Source organism: Sorex fumeus, unplaced genomic scaffold, assembly GCF_029834395.1.
Source record: "Sorex fumeus unplaced genomic scaffold, SorFum_2.1 ptg000072l, whole genome shotgun sequence".
NCBI classification, from domain to species: Eukaryota; Metazoa; Chordata; class Mammalia; order Eulipotyphla; family Soricidae; genus Sorex; species Sorex fumeus.
In genome coordinates this window covers 62,590,266-62,609,070 of record NW_026606129.1, presented here as the reverse complement: position 1 = coordinate 62,609,070, position 18,805 = coordinate 62,590,266, and the positions used below count along the sequence as shown (strand labels likewise).

The window sequence follows — 18,805 nt, the reverse complement described above, 5'->3', positions numbered from 1 at the left end:
AAGAAGAAATCCGAATGGCAAAAAAGCACATGAGAAAATGCTCTACATCATTAATCATCAGGGAGATGCAGATCAAAACCACAATGAGATACCATCTCACACCTCAGAGAATGGCCCACATTCAAAAGAACAAAAGCAACCGATGCTGGCGCGGATGTGGCGAGAAAGGGACACTCCTTCACTGTTGGTGGGAATGTCCACTGGTTCAGCCCTTCTGGAAAACAGTATGGACGATTCTCAAAAAATTAGAAATTGAGCTCCCATTTGACCCAGCAATACCACTCCTGGGAATATATCCCGGAGAGGCAAAAATGTATAGTCGAAGTGACATCTGCACTTGTTTGTTCATTGCAGCACTCTTTACAATAGCCAGAAACTGGAAGAAACCTGAATGCCCACGAACAGATGACTGGTTAAAGAAACTTTGGTACATCTACACAATGGAGTACTATGTAGCTCTTAGAAAATATGAAGTCATGAAATTTACATACAAGTGGTACAACATGGAAAGTATCATGCTAAGCGAAATGAGTCAGAAAGAGAGGGATAGACATAGAAAGATTGCATTCATCTGGGGGATATAAAGTAACAAAATATGAGATTAATACCCAAGAATAGCTGAGATCAGCACCAGGAGGATTACTCCATAGCTTAGTGGCCAGTCGGGCATTCTAGAGGAAAGGGCAACTCAGACAGAGAAGGGAACACCAAATAAAGGGTGTTTGGAGGACCCTCCCAGGAGGGGAGATGCATGTCGAAAGTGGACTATGGACTGAACATGTTTGCCACTCAATGCCTCTTTTGCAGACCACAACACCCAAAAGGAGAGAGAGAACATAGGGGATTGCCCTGCCACAGAGGCAGGGCGGGGGGTCGGGGGATGGGGGTGGGGGGGATATTATCCATGGTGGTGGAAAATGGGCACTGGTGGAGGGATGGGTATCTGATCATTGTATAATCAAACCCAAGCACAAAAAATTGTAAATCTACAACTGTACCTCATGGTGTTTCACTAATAAAAAAAAATTTAAAAAAAAAAGAGTACATAGACATTCCTGTACATAGAAATTCTGTACCTGTCTGTGAGTCCAGAAATAGTCAACTAAAAAGTAAAGAAATAACACCTTTCTCAGTCTAAGTATGGTCACATTTTTACTTTCTTCCACACCTACTTTGATAACTGCACATGGAATTAAGGGCATTACTTCATCAAAAATGTATGGTTAGAAGTCAGCAGTGATCCCTAGGTACAGATCCAGAGGTAAAGTGGCTTGTAAAAACAACAACACACACACATACACACACACACAGAGAGACACACAAAGAGAAAGAGAGAGAAAGAATGTGTTAGAGCCAGAGAGAGAGAGAGAGAGAGAGAGAGAGAGAGAGAGAGCACAAGAATACAAGAGGTATAGTGCCTTGCATGCAACCCATCCCAGTTCAATCCCTGGTATTACATATGATCCCCTAAACACAGCCACAGATCAAAGTCTCTCCTGAGCACAGAACCAGGAATAACCTCTGCACACCATATGGTATGGCCTAAAATCTCTCAAGCACAAAAATTTTTTTAAAAAGTATGTATAAAGACTAAAGACACATCAGAAGAAAGTTTCCCTTTTTTGTTCTCCCATAAATGTTACCAATGGGCCAGGGCAATAGTACAGCGGGTAGGGTGCTTGCTTTATACACAGCTGGCCTGGGTAATCCCCAGCACCCCATATGATCCCCATAACCTGTCAGGAGTGATCCCTGAGCCAAGAGTCAGGAGTAAGCCATGAGCACTGCCAAGTCTGGCAAAAAAAAATAATCACTATAGATAATATGATCATGAAAATTAATGATAAAATGGAAAGAGAAAGGGGATAGCAAATCTACCATTACATTAAACTTGCAATTTCCTGTTAACCTTGTGATAAAATGCTGGGAAATAAAACAAAAGTGTGTTAACACACATTAACTGGGCCTTTAAACAATGCACTAATTAAGGGATGGATTATATAATTTCTACAACAAAGAAATTTCCTGAGAAGAAAGGAGAAAGGAAATGAGCATAGTCTTAAATATTTAACTGAGGTCAAATACTGAACAGTCCTAACCCCAGGACAGGCTATAATCCAACTATGTAACCGAATTATTCACTTCTGTCCATCCTTTAAACAATCTTTTTCATGTCATTTCACTTTTACCTCTCAAATCGCTCAGATTAAAGAAACATTATTGTCACATCTCTAAAATGTGGGCTGGAACCTTTAGACACTTAACAGAAAGTAAAACATTTATTCATTTACTCACTATTAAGTCACTATGTTTTATGCATCTATGTGCCAGACAGTATACTAAATCTTTAAAAAAAAAGAAAAAGAAAATAAGCAATCTGTGTAAGTTTAAAGATTTAACTAAAATAAACAGACTTGATATTAAAATATTACCACTGATTCCCCAATCATATTAACAGCTTCCCTTTGAAGTGGTAATAATGAATTAAGGGAAACAGAACTCTAAATTTAACTTTCAAAATTCATATACGTAGTTGCTTTGAATAGTAAGTTTGCAGAGAAAATGTCAATTAAACATTCAGAAGGCCGGATTCTAATCCCAGCCAGTAGGCTGGGTACCTCTTCGGCATCTGTTCGTCATACTTATCCCCCTGGCTGCTGATTCCCCAATCAGAACCAATGCTCAGTTTCCAATTCCCTAAGCACTGTGTGCTTCAAGGAGGCTGCCTCGTTGAACAGCCCTGGATTCCAATCCAACTGATCAAACCCCGCTTCTACTGGACTGGTTATGACACTCTTTGTAGTTTCCTCTGCAAACAGAAATCAAGACAAACCTGAGAAACAGATGACAGAGCAGAAAGATGGAAAGAACCTGAGTTCCAAGCCCGTTGCTTGGCCAGGCTAAGTCTGTAAGTTATACCACCTCTGGACCGGTAGGGCAGAGAAAATATCTTTATTTTCTCATTGCATAGTTGGGTCTCACTTGGCTTGCAGCTGAGGGATAGGTTTTTTACATTTACAGAAATGATAGTGTTATTAGGAGGGAGGAGGGAGATTCCTTGTGGTGTCTGATTTGGTGTGGCTTTGGTATAAAGGTCCATGCCCTGTCAAGTTCAGGGGCTCGTCCAGTGGGGAGAAGAGGGAACATGAGAGGCCACATCAGGTGTCGAACCCAGGGCTCCTGCACGGAAAGCATGCACTCCAGTCTGGGTGACCTTCCTTAAGCCTCTTTGTGTTTTAAAGGAATCAAGCCCCAATAGAACATTTGCCTTACTTTCCCTGGGTCTCCGGCAACAATAAAATGATGATAATGATGATGATGTTGATAGTATAAGAAAAGAATCAAGTCCATCAGATACTGCTTCACCTAGGGAAATATACAGAGCAAGGTACTGAGTAGGAAAACTAGTACACAACACTGTTCACGTTGTTCAGGGGCTGGAGAGTCTAGGCATTAAGGATTTTGCATAGCAACACAGCTGACAACAGCTCAGCCCAGGTACCACGTGGTCTTTTGAGCACTGCCAGGAATAGGAATAGACAAAGAATCCCAGTGGGTATGGCCCACCCCCCTCAAATTATAATAATGTTCATCTGGATAGTTTAGAGATTATGTAATATTCCGCAAAATAAATAGTCAAGCACCACCATCTAACATGTTAACCATGTGCATTAGAAAAAGTGCATGTTCTCTGGACACTTCTTTGTGATATGTGAGGATAAAGGCCCGGCCAATAACTTTATTACTAATTACACAGAGACTCTAAAATAAATGTCATATCCTTAATTTGCAGATATCTTTGTAATAGGAGAGAGTAGTTCTAATCCAGACTTGCATCCTTATGCTAATTTCAAATCTCGAACAATTAGCAATCCACTCCAATCTGAGGACACTCTATTACTTAAAGCAGTACAACCATGCAGGCTGCAATTCTAATGGAGGCATCCAGTTGGAACAGTAGCCCACACTCCAATAGATCCAGCCAGTGGCCAGTGACCAGGAACAGAAATGTACAATAATTTCAGAGAAGCAAGAGTCAAGATCGCAGGAGAAAATTTGGTGCAAATTTATTATGCTTGGCTGAATTTACAATGTAGTTGAAAAGCAAGAAGTAGTTAAATAATCCTGTAAGACAATCACCAGAGAGATGTCTGATTAAGTGCCTAGTAAATAGAATAGACAATAAATTAAAATTACGAGCAAGAAAAGGACTTAAAGAGATCACAGGTAAAATACTTAAATAATCAAGGCCAACACAGCAGAAACAAGTGACAAATCTAATTGGCTGTTATAGCAGCCACAGTCTTGTGAGGGAGAGAACTTCGAAAGCCTCTAATTGCATTTCTCAGTGGCTGGGATTAACCCACAACGAGAGACCAGCTTTAGAAACTGCGCTACAAGTTTCTCATCCTAACAGTTAGTATTTGCTTCACACCTACCATGAGCTCTGTATACAGCAGTGAAGAAACCTGATCGAGGCCACTCCCAACAGAACCTCAACCTTGAGGTCATACACTGAGCAATCGTTGAAGTGGGGAAAAATGGTTAGAAAGAAATAAGAGGGGCCTGTCATGTTGCTTTTCTACCAGGGGACTAGTTCTGCAGGTGTGTTCCGATTTTGTGTACTCAACCAAAGCATTCACTGTAACGTGGGCAATATTTCATAAGCCTGAAAGTCCCCTTACCGGCACCAGCAAGTGGAGGGTGGGAGGAGTGTAGGGAACACACACAGAATGCCAAGTGGTGCTCAGGAGAAAAAGGCTAACTGGGCAAGGTCAGGAGACTCCTGCAATCTGAGAGTGGCCAGAGAAGCCCAGAAGTCTGAAAGACAATCTGGGTCTCTGAGAATGAATATCCCAGCTCTAGACAGGGGGCTGTGAGATTCGGGGAAGAGAGAGAAGGCATGTGTAGCGACAGGAAAGTGAGCTGAGCCATGTCAGAGAAGCAGAAGTAGTCAAATGGGATGAGGACCAGATGTCACAGCTTCCTGATAGTCCTGAGGGAGACCTCCCTTCAGAGGCAGATGTGGTTGATCACGAAAGAGGAGACATCTGAACTCATGTTGTAACAGCAATACTCTGCACAGAGTTCCTGTTGTGTTTTGTTTTTTTGGTTTTGGGGCCATACCTGGCTGTGCTCAGGACTTCCTTCTGGCAGGCTCGGGGCGTTATAAAGGGAACCGGGAATCAAACCCGGGTAGACCGCTCAACTACAGCTCCAGCCCTGCGATCCTTTAATTTCTAAGAACTCCCACACAAGTGACAGCACTGTACACCTCGGCATGTGCCTATAAAACAGACATCCCTATTTAAATTCATCTATTTGAAAAGAGTCAGAGAAACACCACCAAACACATTTCCCGACTCCGAGGTTCCGAGGTTTGCTTTTGTACCACTACCTATTCCTTTCTGAAATTAACCAAAGCATAGGGTTTCCACAAACTGCAATCCATTCCTAAGTGTTTTCAGGAGCCTATCATGGTCCCCTGAGCACCATCTGGAAATAGCCCCTGAGAATACTTCATATGCCTCCCTATCAAAAAAAAAATTATGTCAGCAGAGAAATAGGTACAACAGGGAGCCACTGGACTTGAGTTGAGGCAAAAGGAAAGGCTTCTTGGATGAAATGACAGGCAAGAAAAGGCCTGAAGAATGAATGGGTATGAGCATGGGAGACTAGAAATGACCAAAGTGTAACAGCTTCACCCAAAGTAAGGGCTCAACCCAAGCAATCAGAGCTACTTGTTCAACCTGTAAGAAATGGAACAATCCTGTTTCTCACCAATTCATATGATAACGGCAAACTGCACCATGGGTTATTCAAGCACCTTTCCCTAAATGATTTATAACTGGCATCATTCCCAAAGAATAAAATCTCTCATTTTTATTCCGCTAATGTTGACCTTGTGAACATTTCAGGCAGCAGCAATTAGTCTGGCATTGTCTAGCCCAGATGCCGCAATACTAATTGAAAGGAAAATGATTTACTGGTTTAGAAAATCAGTTTGATAGACTTCAGACAGCAACTGATTCACATGCCAGGCCGGACAGGTCCCTAGACTGGCCACAGGACTGAGGCTGCAGACCGTGGCAAGAGGGCACAGTTTGCAGAGGAGGTTGTGCCATGCACTATATGGGACTTGACAGCGTGGCTGGCCTCTGCTCACCAGGTGCCAATAGCAAACCTTTCCCCCAGGTGTGAGGCAATCCCAAAAATGCCCCCAGCATTGCCAAGTATCCCTTTGTAGTAGTGCCATCCGCCCACCTGAAAAATAAGGCACTATAGCGGAAGCCAGGGACATTTGGGAGAATCTGATAAAACACTGGGGGAGAACTAGAAAAAAAAAAAAACAGAGAGGCTGCACTACTCCAGAAGTATGACTGTCAGAGCAACTCACACTTCACTGGGCCTCACACGCTTACAGGTTCAGCTCACAGACCAACCAGGTTTCAGATCTGAGGGGGTTGGAGAAAGAGGAAAGGGCAATTAACTGCACCGAAGAGGAAATGAGAAAGAACAGGAGAAACAAACTGGAGGGGGTCGGGGGGCCGATAGGGTAGGGAAGCCACACAGAGCCTATCTCAGCTGCATCACAGATAACTGGAAACAAGTGATCCAGAAGAGATGAGAACAACTAGGAGGAAACATAGAGGAAGGGCTTGGACTCCGAGGAAGCATGGCCCAGACACTCCATGTTGGAAAACATCTCCAGACCTCAGGCATCCCAAAAGTCCCAGATCCAGGGTCGAGGTAACAAGTGTTTGGGAATATTCATGGCTGGGAATACTTGCAGTACAGTGAACTGTGTGGCACTGGGAACTGAATCTGGGGTTCGCACCTGAAGAGCAAGTGCTCCAGTCCACTGAGTTCTCTAGGCAAACGCCCTACCCACTGTGCTATGGCTCCAGCTCCAAGTCTGTTTTTTTGTTGTTGTTGTTGGGTTTTTTTGTTTTGTTTTGTTTTGTTTGCTTTGCTTTTTGGGTCAGACCTGGCGATGCACAGGAGTTAGTTCTGGCTCATGCACTCAGGAATGACTCCTGACGGTGCTCGGGGGACCATACGGGATACTGGGAATCAAACCCGGGTCGGCCACATGCAAGGCAAATGCCCTACCCACTGTGCTATTGCTCCAGCCCCCCCAAATCTGTTTTTTTAATGAAAGAAATGGACCCGATTCTGGAAGCAGTTAATTTGCATGCATCTGATCCAGGTTCAATACCCAGCACCCCTGAGTCCTGCCAGGAGTGATTTCTAAGTGCAGAATGAGAAGTAAGGCCTGAGCACAGGTGGATGTGCACCCACTCCAACCACCCCCCAAAAAAGAAATAGACCCCAAAGCTTTTCCTCATCTTTACACACAACGCAACAATTCTTCTCCCACAATTGTGTGATTGCCCTTTCATGGTAGCAAGATGTTACAGTTCAACAGCACGCAGAGCAACATGACATTTCATATATGAAATCCTTGTGGCTTACGAAAGCTTTTGTAAGAAGAGAAGTAGAAATCCTTGACTAGAGCAAGGTTCAGCAATTTCTATGGCTTTTAGAAAGCCAAGTGATGGATGCTATCTGTTCCATCCCTGGTGGATCATTAGGGGCAATTTATAAAGTCAACAAAGGTACGTATAATAGGTAAGAATTTAGTGTTGGTTGATTATCTCACTTCAATTTAAGAACCAAACTTCTAATTCTCTGTGAACATCTCAGTTCAATGTCTGATCAAAGTCAACAGCACATATTCCATGCTTCTATTTCAAATGGGAAAGGAGATGAGAACAAACTCAGCACCGTGACAAAGGTTATCAAAATCCAGCTCTCCTCGGTCAACTCACCAATGGGGTCCCTGTGGGCTTCATGGCCACATCCGAGCCCTCTACTTTCCCAAGGCTCCAGTTTCTAATTGACATAGAAAACCCTTAGTCACTGAGGCAATGAACTTGGTACCCAATTCACTGTTTGAGACAGAGCAAATTTCCCTAACTGGTTGACATAGAAAATCCTTAGTCACCGAGGCAATGAACTTGGTACCCAATTCACTGTTTGAGACAGAGCAAATTTCCCTAACTGGTATCAAAGCAACAGAAATACCTGGCAAAATTTCTATCTTCCCCGTCTGGGATTTTAAAACTAATGGACAGTATCAAAAGCACAACACCTCTTTCATATGCTAAAGCCAAGAAGCATTAAGCATATGAATCCATATGTCACATGGATTCGTGTCTTGCCCTGCACACATGACAAATCTACTTGGCATTTTTCAACCCACACCTATGTCCCATTACAGTAACAGCTAGAGCATTAGCAGTCAGAAATACATAAGGAATCCTTAAATAAAATAGGAATGTCCTAAAAGAGAGAAAAATACAAGCTTCCTTGAGAAGCTGAACTGGTGAGCAGTTTGAGAAAGATGCTGAACTTTTCTTTTTGTTTTGTTAAGATCACACCTGACTGTGCTAGGATTTACTCCTAGCTCTGCTCTCAGGGATCACTCATGGCAGTACTCAGAGGACCATATAGGATGCCTGGAATTGAACCCAGGCTGGCAGCATGCAAGGCAAATGCCACCCACTGTACTACCATTCCGGCCACAGAATCCAAAATTCCTGCTGAATGTTTTCTCTCTTGTTTTCTTAAGCCTGTAGTTTAAACAGGAGCATAACATATCTCCTAATAAATAATAAAACACGTCATTCCTTACAGTAACATCTGCTGTTTCACTTTCAAACACAAAAATATGTTTATCAGATCTCCCAGTGTTTACCACAGGCTGTGTTCTTTACACCGACTATACAGAAAAAGGAGGAATAGTAATTCCACCCCATATACATCCCAACCCAATACACCCACCCAAGTCCTTTATCTGGTCTGTATTTTGAAGGGGAAGGAAATGGGGTGGGAGCACATTCACCGTGGAAGAGTGGGGGTATGGGGAGGACTATGTGTATCAAGTTTCTATGTCGGGAAACGAGAAATTTTAAATTTTTACACGACTAGTTTTGTGGCACACGAGTGTCAGGACTCAAGCCTGCTGCCTTGGTTCCTGAGAACGTGAACTTTACTTTCCTCATTTGTATAATCTGTAAAATGGGAAAGAAGGAAAGCATGTACCTCACAGGTTTTCAAGATTATGCACTGCCTTTAAGAAGCAATACATAGTAAGTTCATTCACTTTCCTGTGTGCAGTCTAGAGTTTAAGTATCAGAGGCACAGAAGGACAACTGTCACGGTCTGTACAATTTAAGAAGCAAACACAATTTAAATGAAGTGTTTCCAAGAAACACTGATATGAAAGTTGGACAAGAGCTGCACCATATCTCTTGCATTAAGAGAGAAGAACTTAAAAGAAAGGCATCACTAAAAGATGTTAATGTATGAAGCCCTATCAGCAATAGCACTGTAAACCACAATGCAAAAAAAAAAAAAACAAAGAAAGAAAGAAAGACTTAAATAAGAGTCCAAATTGCTTATATTCCCTACAGGTAGATGATCTTAATTTTCTATTGAGCAGTAAGTAACCAATTTCTCCAAAACTCTGACAGTGAGATTTCCACCTCACAGTACTGAGAGTGGTCTAGACGAAAAGGACCAGAAACCATGGGTATTTGGTAGCAACATCATTAAAAAGCAATCTTTATTAACTGTTGGTGGGGAAGTCTCTATGAAAAATAGGATAGAGATTTCTCAAAAAAATTAATATGTGAACTCCCATATGACTCAGGAGTCCCGAACCTTGGCAACTATCCCAAACTGATGAGAACTTAACCCTGGGGGGACGGAGGTAGGGATGGGGGATATTTAGGGACCAGAGAAATAGTACAGTATTTGGACATGTGCTTCTTTCTGAGTGGTGTCCTTCAGTTCAATCCTGGCTCCCCGTACTGTCTCCCAAACACCCACCGAGAGTAACACCTGAGCACAGAGTCTCGAGAACTTTTGAGAGTGGCCAAAAAACACACCTTAAACCATCATTAACAATATTGTAAATCACAGGGTCTCAATTTAAAATTTAAAAAAATAATTTATCAAACTACCAAATTAGTCTTTTTTTCTAATTAGTTTTATAAGAGTATAAAATGACCATCAAATATTGAAGATCAAAAATAACCAAATTAATTTGTATAAAGTGTTTCTACTAAGTTAATTGCAAAGCAGCAAGAAGAGACTTCAGATTTGAAAACAAAATCAATTAAAGGAATAAAAACATTGCATTTTTTAAAACCAAAAATTGCATGCCTACGTTCACTGCAGCACTATGTACAATAGTTAAGAGACAGAAACAGCTCAAATATCTAATGAAGAACAAGTGGATCAAGTTACAGCACACACAGACACAAAGACACACACACACACACACACACACACACACATACACAGAAATAGCCATAATGGAATGCTATGCAGCCATAAAAAAGATGAAATTTGCTGCAATATGATAGTGCAAAAGGTATGATTTTAAGTGAAATATGTCATAAAGAGAAGGCCAAAAAATGGACGATCTCACTCTTCTGTGGCCTATTGAGAAATAACGTAAAAGAATGAATAGTAATTAATGACAAGAAACCCTTGGGCTTTGACCATAGAACTCAGGTAAAAAAGTGGTGGGTTTGGTGGGGAGATGGACAAGGAACCAGAAGTGCAAACGGACAATGGTGGAAGGTCTTAAGCACTTTGGTGGTGGTGGGGTGCAGTAACTATACACCAAAAGCATAAACACAACACACAGTAATCTCGTTACCTGAACTCCAACAAAAAGGAAAAAACTGATTGAAGGGCACTGCAGGGTGTGGCCTAAAGCCCCTCATCCCGAGAAAACAAAATTGGAGGCAGAATGGTTTTCTGTTATTTGCAAACAAATAAACAAGCAAATTATCCTTGCCTCCACCCAACCTTTCCTCCATATCCCCCCAAAAAGAAAAGCTAATGACACAACGGAGATGTTAGTGGGCCCGCTCGAGCAAATCGATGAACAACGGGAGGACAGTGCTACAGTGCTACCACATATATTTCATGAGCTAAATTTTAAATTATGCCTAGTTAATTACAAAGTCAGCTGGAAACTGCTCTTTATTCCATGTGGTTTTATAACCAACTGGATCAAAACAACTTCCGGGGTTGAGAAAGAAGAGAAAATGATCTGGGTATCTCTAGCCCACTGTCCAAGTTTCCATTAATACACGGGTGTATGACAAAAGGTTGTGACCTCTCCTTGAGATTTTCAAAATGCGACACAGTCGACATCTCACAAAATATATTAATAGTTAAAGAGTGCACACTTTGGAAAACCAGACAGAACATAGTAGAAAGGATTTTAGAGATCATTCAGTTCAAATCTCTCATTTGAATATTAATGTTTCATAACAGAGACCACTTTGCATAGATATGTAACACTATATTTTTTAAATATGGCATTATCACTCATTTGCAACCTACCAATCCTTCGTTAATTATTACAACAAATGCTTTAATGCCTTTTTAACATTTAAATCACCCGTGCAATTAGCACAATGTCCAATAACAAGTGGAAATGGGCACATAACTTTTGCAGGCCATTTAATAGGAATGTGGATGCCTCACTGCCACATAATAGATAAGGTGACCACCTTCTCTGGACCAAAACTCAAAACACACAGACTGCCACACAAGGAAGATGGGAAGCAATGCAAAACCAACATTGATGCCAGTCTGCAAAAGAGGGGACTCTACACAACTACAAGTATGACAAGTTTATTTTTCATTTTCTGATTTTTAAAAAATTTTTTATTAGTGAATCACCATGGGGTACAGTTAGAGACTTACAAACTTTAGTACTTGCATTTCAGTCATACGATAGTCGAGTCAGTACCCATCCCTCCACCAGTGCCCATTTCCCACCACCAATGATACCAAGACCCCTCCCACCACCCCCGCCCCATCCCCTCCACTCTGCCCCGCCTCTGTGGCAGGGCATTCCCTTTTGTTCTCTCTTTTGGGGTGTAGTATGATAACTTTCAAGAAAAATAAGGTAAAGGTAAAGGTAAAGGCCTCCCGTTGATCGTCGATTTGCTCGAGCGGGCCCAGTAACATCTCCATTGGAGACTTTTGTTGTTACTGTGTCTGGCATATCGAATACTCTCGGTAGCTTGCCGGGCTCTCCGAGAGGGGCGGAGGAATCGAACTCGGGTCGGCCATGTTGGCCGCTTGTAAGGCGAACGCCCTACCACTGTGCTATCCAGCCAAGAAAAATAAAATCACAAAAAATGAGGGGTGAGGGTGGAAAGAGAATTAAAATAGTCTCCATGGTTAAGGGTCCTTTCTCTCATTCTACATTGTAGCCCCTTTCCTTAGCAAAATGCCTGGTACCTGCAGGGACTTAAAAAACATTGTTTTAAAGTATCTGCCAAAAATGATAAGAAACTTAAGGCTCCAAACACCAAAGCACCAAGATAAGCATTAGAGAGATCTGGGAGACACTGGAAAATCAAAATACAACTAATAACAAACAGAACCTGGTTGTTGTAAGGGAAGACACTCAGGGTGCCAAATTAGCATTCCTTAAGGTGGTAAAGTAGTATTAAGAAGCTGCTACCAAAAAAACCCAGGAGCATCAGAGAACATCATTCTTTCATCTAATTTCCCATAGACTACCTACTCAATAAAGCACCAACACGCAGCAGAGTATAATGCCATATGTTGAAGCAGCTCCATATGATTTCCCTTGGTGTTTTTTTTATAGTTTCGCTACATATATAAGCATGCATAAACAAAACAAAAGTATTACTTTGGATAGGAAAAGAAGGGGTATTGATGTTTAGGGACTGAGCAATTCTCTAGTGTTTTCTCTTCGTAAAAAAAATCTCTTCAGCAACTGTGACAAAATATTAGCATCTGCTAAGAGTTGTTGGTGTCTTTTCTGTCAAATTTTTCCATAATTTAAACTTCTAAAAATTATGACAGTTAAATTAGAAGCAAAACCTGTTTTAAAGAAAATAATAACATTAGCAATATTTTACCCACTGGGCCTTGGTTTTTTTTTTTAAAAAACCCAGAGTAGATCTTTCCTGGGTTTAAAAAAGCCAGGCTTTACAGGTAGCAGCATAGAAGAGAGTGAAAGTAAACTTCTAAGAAAGCGAACAGTTGACATTGGAGACATCATACAGCCAATAGAGTGCTTGCCTTGCATGCGACCTACCCGGGTTCAATCCCCCGCATCTCATAGGATCCCTCAACCATGGCCTGGAGTAATTCCCGAGTGCTAAGCCAGGAGTAACTCCTGAATATGACTAGGTATGGTCCCTAAAGAAAAAGGTGAACTCAGTACCGTAAATAACGGTCTGAAGGATTGAAGTCACCCACGAGTCAAGAGACATGAAGATCAATCATGTCTTCATGTATCAGGCTTATTTGTGTACCACAGTGATTCTAACAGCACCTGACTGTGAACAGTAACATGTTTTATAAACTATAAAATCTCTATACGTAGGATACTGTACAATAGTTGGCAAACATAATACTCTTTATGGAATTACTTCTATAGATCCCCAAGATACATTAAGCGAGAAAAAAGTATGTTGTCTAAGGACTGGAGAGATAGTATAGGGGTTAAGGCTTGTTTTGCAAGCTTAACCACCACCTATGATACAAAAACACAAAACTGATTCATATATCATCTACATAACATGAAAATCAGTTATATTCATATACGCAAGTCTAGAAAATATGAAACTTTCACAACAATGTCTAAAATATCTGGAACTAGAATTACTAGAACTTTTTTGTTACGGCACATTCTTGCATTGCATTTATAGCTGAAAAAATTTAAAACTGAAATTAAAAATGGGGACTGGAGAGACAGTGCAGTGGTTAAGGCTCTTGCATTGCGGGGCTGGAGTGATAGTACAGTGGGTAGGGCATTTGCCTTGCATGCAGCTGACCCAAGTTTGAGCCCCAGCATCCCATATGGTTCCCTGAGCACTGCCAGGAGTAATTCTTGAGTGCATCACCAGGTGTGACCGAAAAAGAAAAAAAAAATTAAAATAAAAAACCTTCAGACTTAAAAAAAGAAAAAGTGCCCAGCATCACACACAGTCCCCTGAGCACAGCTAGGGAGCACTCCAGCACAGACCCAGGATTAGTCCCTGAGCATCACCAAGTGAGGTCCCCCAACAAAAACATATTAAAAAGTATTAACACTTTGGCAGAATAAGACAAAGATTAAAGAGAGCTGATGTACCAAAAATACTCATTTCCCAACTTTTCAAGATACTAAGAAATTAAGCGGCCAACATGGCCGACCCAAGTTCGATTCCTCCGCCCCTCTCGGAGAGCCCGGCAAGCTACGAGAGTATTCGATATGCCAGACACAGTAACAACAAAGTCTCCAATGGAGACGTTACTGGGCCCGCTCAAGGAAATCGACGATCAACAGGAGGGCCTTTACCTTTACCTTACCTTAAGAAATTAAGAGTCAAAGTAAGTTTTATGTAAATATCAATAACTGATCAGGGTGCTGATTTAAATTAAAGATATTACTCATACTAGGCTCAATCACACTCTGTGCCATCTCCCAGGAACTGTTTCCCCCTTTCACATATTTTTTTAATTTTTTTTTTTTTTTTTTTTTTTTTTTTTTGCTTTTTGGGTCACACCCGGCGATGCTCAGGGGTTACTCCTGGCTCTGCACTCAGGAATCACTCCCGGCGGTGCTCAGGGGACCATATGGGATGCTGGGAATCGAACCTGTGTTGGCCATGTTGGCTGCGTGCAAGGCAAATGCCCTACCCGCTGTGCTATCGCTCCAGTGCCCCCCCCCTCACATTTTTTAAATGGCAGGCAACCCACAAAAGCTCTCTGCAAGCCTTAGTGTCCAAAGTACTGCAGAATGTCAACACTTTGCAAGCTCAATCTTGCCTGTCGAGAGGGGAAGCCCATTCTGCACTTTCATTTCTCTTCAGACTTGGGACACCAGAGGACTTGCTTCTCCACAACATAACTACACCTCGAGGCACAAAGGGCAGAAAACACAAAGCAGAGAGGAACAACATCTGGGAAGTGGTAGCTGCCTCCTTATTGCTGCAATTTTTCCTGCCCTTTAGGTAAAGGCGCAAAGCAAACTGTAGAGAGAGGACAGGCGTACAGGAAAATGAGAGACAAGCTGATGAAGACCCCTCATTTCAAAGGGACAGTACCAACAATCTCACCAAGACTGGTATACATGGGATACTGCCAAAATTTTTATTTTATTGGTGGGTGGGGGGACCCACAGTAAGTGGGGCTCGGGGTCCCTTCTGGCTCTGTGCTCAGAATACAATGCTGAGGGACTGAACCCAGGATTCCCACATCCAAAGCAGATACTCAGCCCACTGAGTTATTTCTTTATTCCCAGGGTGGCATCATTCCTAATGCAATGGTCATTCAGCAAGAGGCAACAAGTCCATGTATGTGCTTTGCAGTAGAAGAAATGCAGTGGCCTAGGATGGCAGCTTTACCTGGCCCTGGTGCAAGGCAAACAAAGGACCAAAAGGTTTCAACCTAGATGAGTCCTCTTTATTCTAGGGTTATGTTCCTCCCACTCTTCGGGGACACCAAGCTGTTCTTTTAGCCATTTTACTTGGTGACAGTGAGTGATAAAGAATACAGCCTGTTCTTTAAACATTCTTATTGGACAAACTTAAGAGTTAAGGCATACCAACCTTCTAATTTCATTTCATTTATGTATTTACTTATTTTTGCTTTTTGGGTCACACCTGGCGATGCACAGAGGTTACTCCTGGTTCAGGCACTCGGGTATTACTCCTGGTACTGCTCGGAGGACCCTATGGGATGCTGGGAATCAAACCCAGGTTGGCCGAAATGCCCTACCTACTGGACTATCACTCCAGCCCCCCTAATTTGATTTTAAACAAGCTGATGAAACCCAAAGTTAGAAATCACCAGCGAAGTCATACCTATGAACAAAGAAACAGGTGACTCAGAACCTACTACCATGTTCACCACCTCTCACTCCATTCCCCAACAAGCCCAACCCAGTAGATACTGCCCTTTCCCTGCCTATTTCCCATCCTTCCCATCCTTCCCCTGCAGTGTTCTTTCCACCCGTGCCTCAAGCACATTGCAGACAAGCTCACCATCAACTCTCCAAACACAACTCCCTAATCGATAGCAGCTCTGTGTGGTCGTTAATGGGTGACAAGAAAACACCCAGATCTCGGTCACCCCATGCCCTGTCTGCTCTTGTCTTTTTATCACCACCAGCTCAGTACCCCCACTGCCCTGGCACCTGTGCCCACACCCCCAGCAGGCCAGCATGCTCAGAGAGCTGTCTGGCTTTAACATGATTTAACAAGCTTGCTCCGAACAAGGATCATGAAAACGCAGCCTGTTGCCGGGATGGCAGAGAGCTAAGCTAGAAATGGGCAGTTTGCTAAATCCACAGGGAGGCGAGCAGGGAGCAGGGGGCCAGGTGGAAGCGAGTCTTTTTTTTTTCTTTTTGGCCACACCCGGCGTTGCACAGGGGTTACTCCTGGCTCATGCACTCAGAAATTACTCCTGGCAGTACTCGGGGGACCATATGGGATGCTAGGAATCGAACCCTGGTCAGTCCCATGCAAGGCAAACGCCCTACCGGCTGTGCTATTGCTCCAGCCACAAAGCAACACTTTGGGGGGAAGTGTTGAGGAGGGTCATGGAGGCCATACCAGGGGCTACTCAGGGGATAGCCTGGCTTTGTGCCAAGGATTGGCCCCTGGTAGTGCTCAGCATTCCACCATCAGTGTTGCAGATTCAAACCAGGGTTGTGGCCACTGAAGCTACAAGTAAGACAAGTGCTTGCCCACCTGAGTCAGCTCTCTGGCCCTGGAAGTTCCTCTCTTTATGAAGGTGGTGCTGGGCCGGAGAGAGAGTTCAACAGGCTGAGCACAAGTGTTTGGGCTCAGCCACTTTGACCCCATTCTGAGCACCCAGTACTGCATAGTCCCCTGAGCACAGAGCCCCAGAAGCACTGTGGCAAGTGCCCCCGAGCCCCCACACCCACCAAAAATAAGAAGGTTTCGACCACTTAAATCTCCACCTGAATATGGTTTGATACAGAAGAGGCATCAATAATTCAGCACGCAAGGAAAAGACTTTTGTTCCTGGATTTTGGTAGTTTTACGTTTTCATATTTGTCTCCTTCAGTGGGATACCAAGTAAGGAATTAAGCTACTCAATGAGTTTTTCTTTATGACAATGGCCATCAGAGTTTCCACTACAGCACTGAAAAAAACAGACTGACCACAGGACCAGTGATTGAAGGTGTGGCAATTGTCTCCTTCCCAGGACACTGAGCAATGCCCACAGAAATACTGTTGGTTGCCGCAGCTGGAGGGCTCTAGTGGGCAGAAGTGAAGGTCACTATGCTGCAGTGTACAGAATGATACCATGCCTTGTACAGAACAGCCCAAAGCAATTGATCTTGTTTCAAATGTCCAAAAATGTCAACACTGAGTAGCCCTGCATTGTCTCATTAGAAGTGCAACTATCTTCCAAGTTGCTACCCTCTCCTTGTACATGGCTGAATTGAGGCATGATCCCTGGCTAATTCCCTGACCCATACAGCTCTGGATTCCCACCTGGTCTTACTTTTTTTGACTCTTGTACCTGTGATCCCACCACTCTACTGACGACTGGCCTTCCAGACCACATTTTTCCTTCTCTCCAACAGTTACTTCCCAAGACAAATTCCGACCCCTTGCTCAAGGTCTCAGGAGAGGCAGGGCTGGAGCCTGGCTTGTTCCCATCTTCCCCTTCAAACACAAGGTGGGCTCAGAATGGTGGGCCACAGAGATGTCTCTAAAGTATGATCATCCATCACCAAGCTGGCCTTCATTTCAGGATAACCTTGGACTACACTTTTCACTGTAGTTATGAGCATAACCCACATCAATATTCAGACAATCACCCTAGTGCAATAAAAGATTTCTCCTCCAAAATGTAGAAGAGGTGAACTGTCATCTAATATTAGAATTGGAAAGTTCCTTTTTAATCAAGGAATCGACTGCTAACGTGTGTGAACAAGTCCATCAGAAATTTTATACAAATCTCCTTTTTTGTTGTTGTTTTGTTTTGTTTTAGGGAAACGCACATGGCTGTGCTCAGAGCTAATTCCTGGCTCTGCACTCAGGAATCACTCCTGGCAGGTTCAGGTGTCCATAAGGTGTTCCGGTTGACCAGAGATAGAACTCAGGTCAACCGGGTGGAAGACTAGTGTCCTAGCCTCTGTACAATCTCTCTCTACCCCTTATTTGTTTTTCAAAGGCAAGAAAATCATCCTTCAAATCAATACAATCCTTTTCTTGGACCACCAAGAAAAGGTTAAGAACTGTTAGTAGAATACAACTCCTTCTAATTTTCAAATGAGCGAATTAAGTTAGAAGATCAAGGCATTCCCAAATCCCTCCACAGCCTAAGAGCGCAATGGGAACATAGGAAAGATAGTGTTAACTTCTAAGACCCGAGGGATGTCTCAGAAACACTATTTCGTCTTCCTGAACTTGCAGTGTTCAGCCATAAAACCAATAATAGTAACAAGAGTTAATGTTATTGTCAAAAGGAGCGTCAGCCCAAAGATAGGAACTCCAATCCCAACTTCATGGATGCTCACATGGCAACTGAAACTTCTTACAACCTTGGAATCTCAAGCTGCTCAAGAAGATGCATTCTTACAAAGGCTTTGATCTATTTGACACAAACCATGCTCTGATAATAATCAGAAGATGATGGGCAGCTTAATGGCCTGACACCTGTATGAGTGAAGAAAACCCACGTTGCTAAGAGACATCTATTCATAATA

The 18,805-nt window shown here is 42.7% G+C and overlaps 1 protein-coding gene and 1 pseudogene across 3 annotated transcripts in view; one reads left to right on the top strand and one right to left on the bottom strand.

The window, feature by feature from the left end:
• Nucleotides 1–18,805, bottom strand: part of PTPRG (protein tyrosine phosphatase receptor type G) — an 822,933-nt gene that overhangs the window by 642,004 nt on the left and 162,124 nt on the right. The gene's annotated exons all lie outside the window — the stretch shown is intronic.
• Nucleotides 8,745–8,890, top strand: LOC130037974 (uncharacterized; annotated as a pseudogene).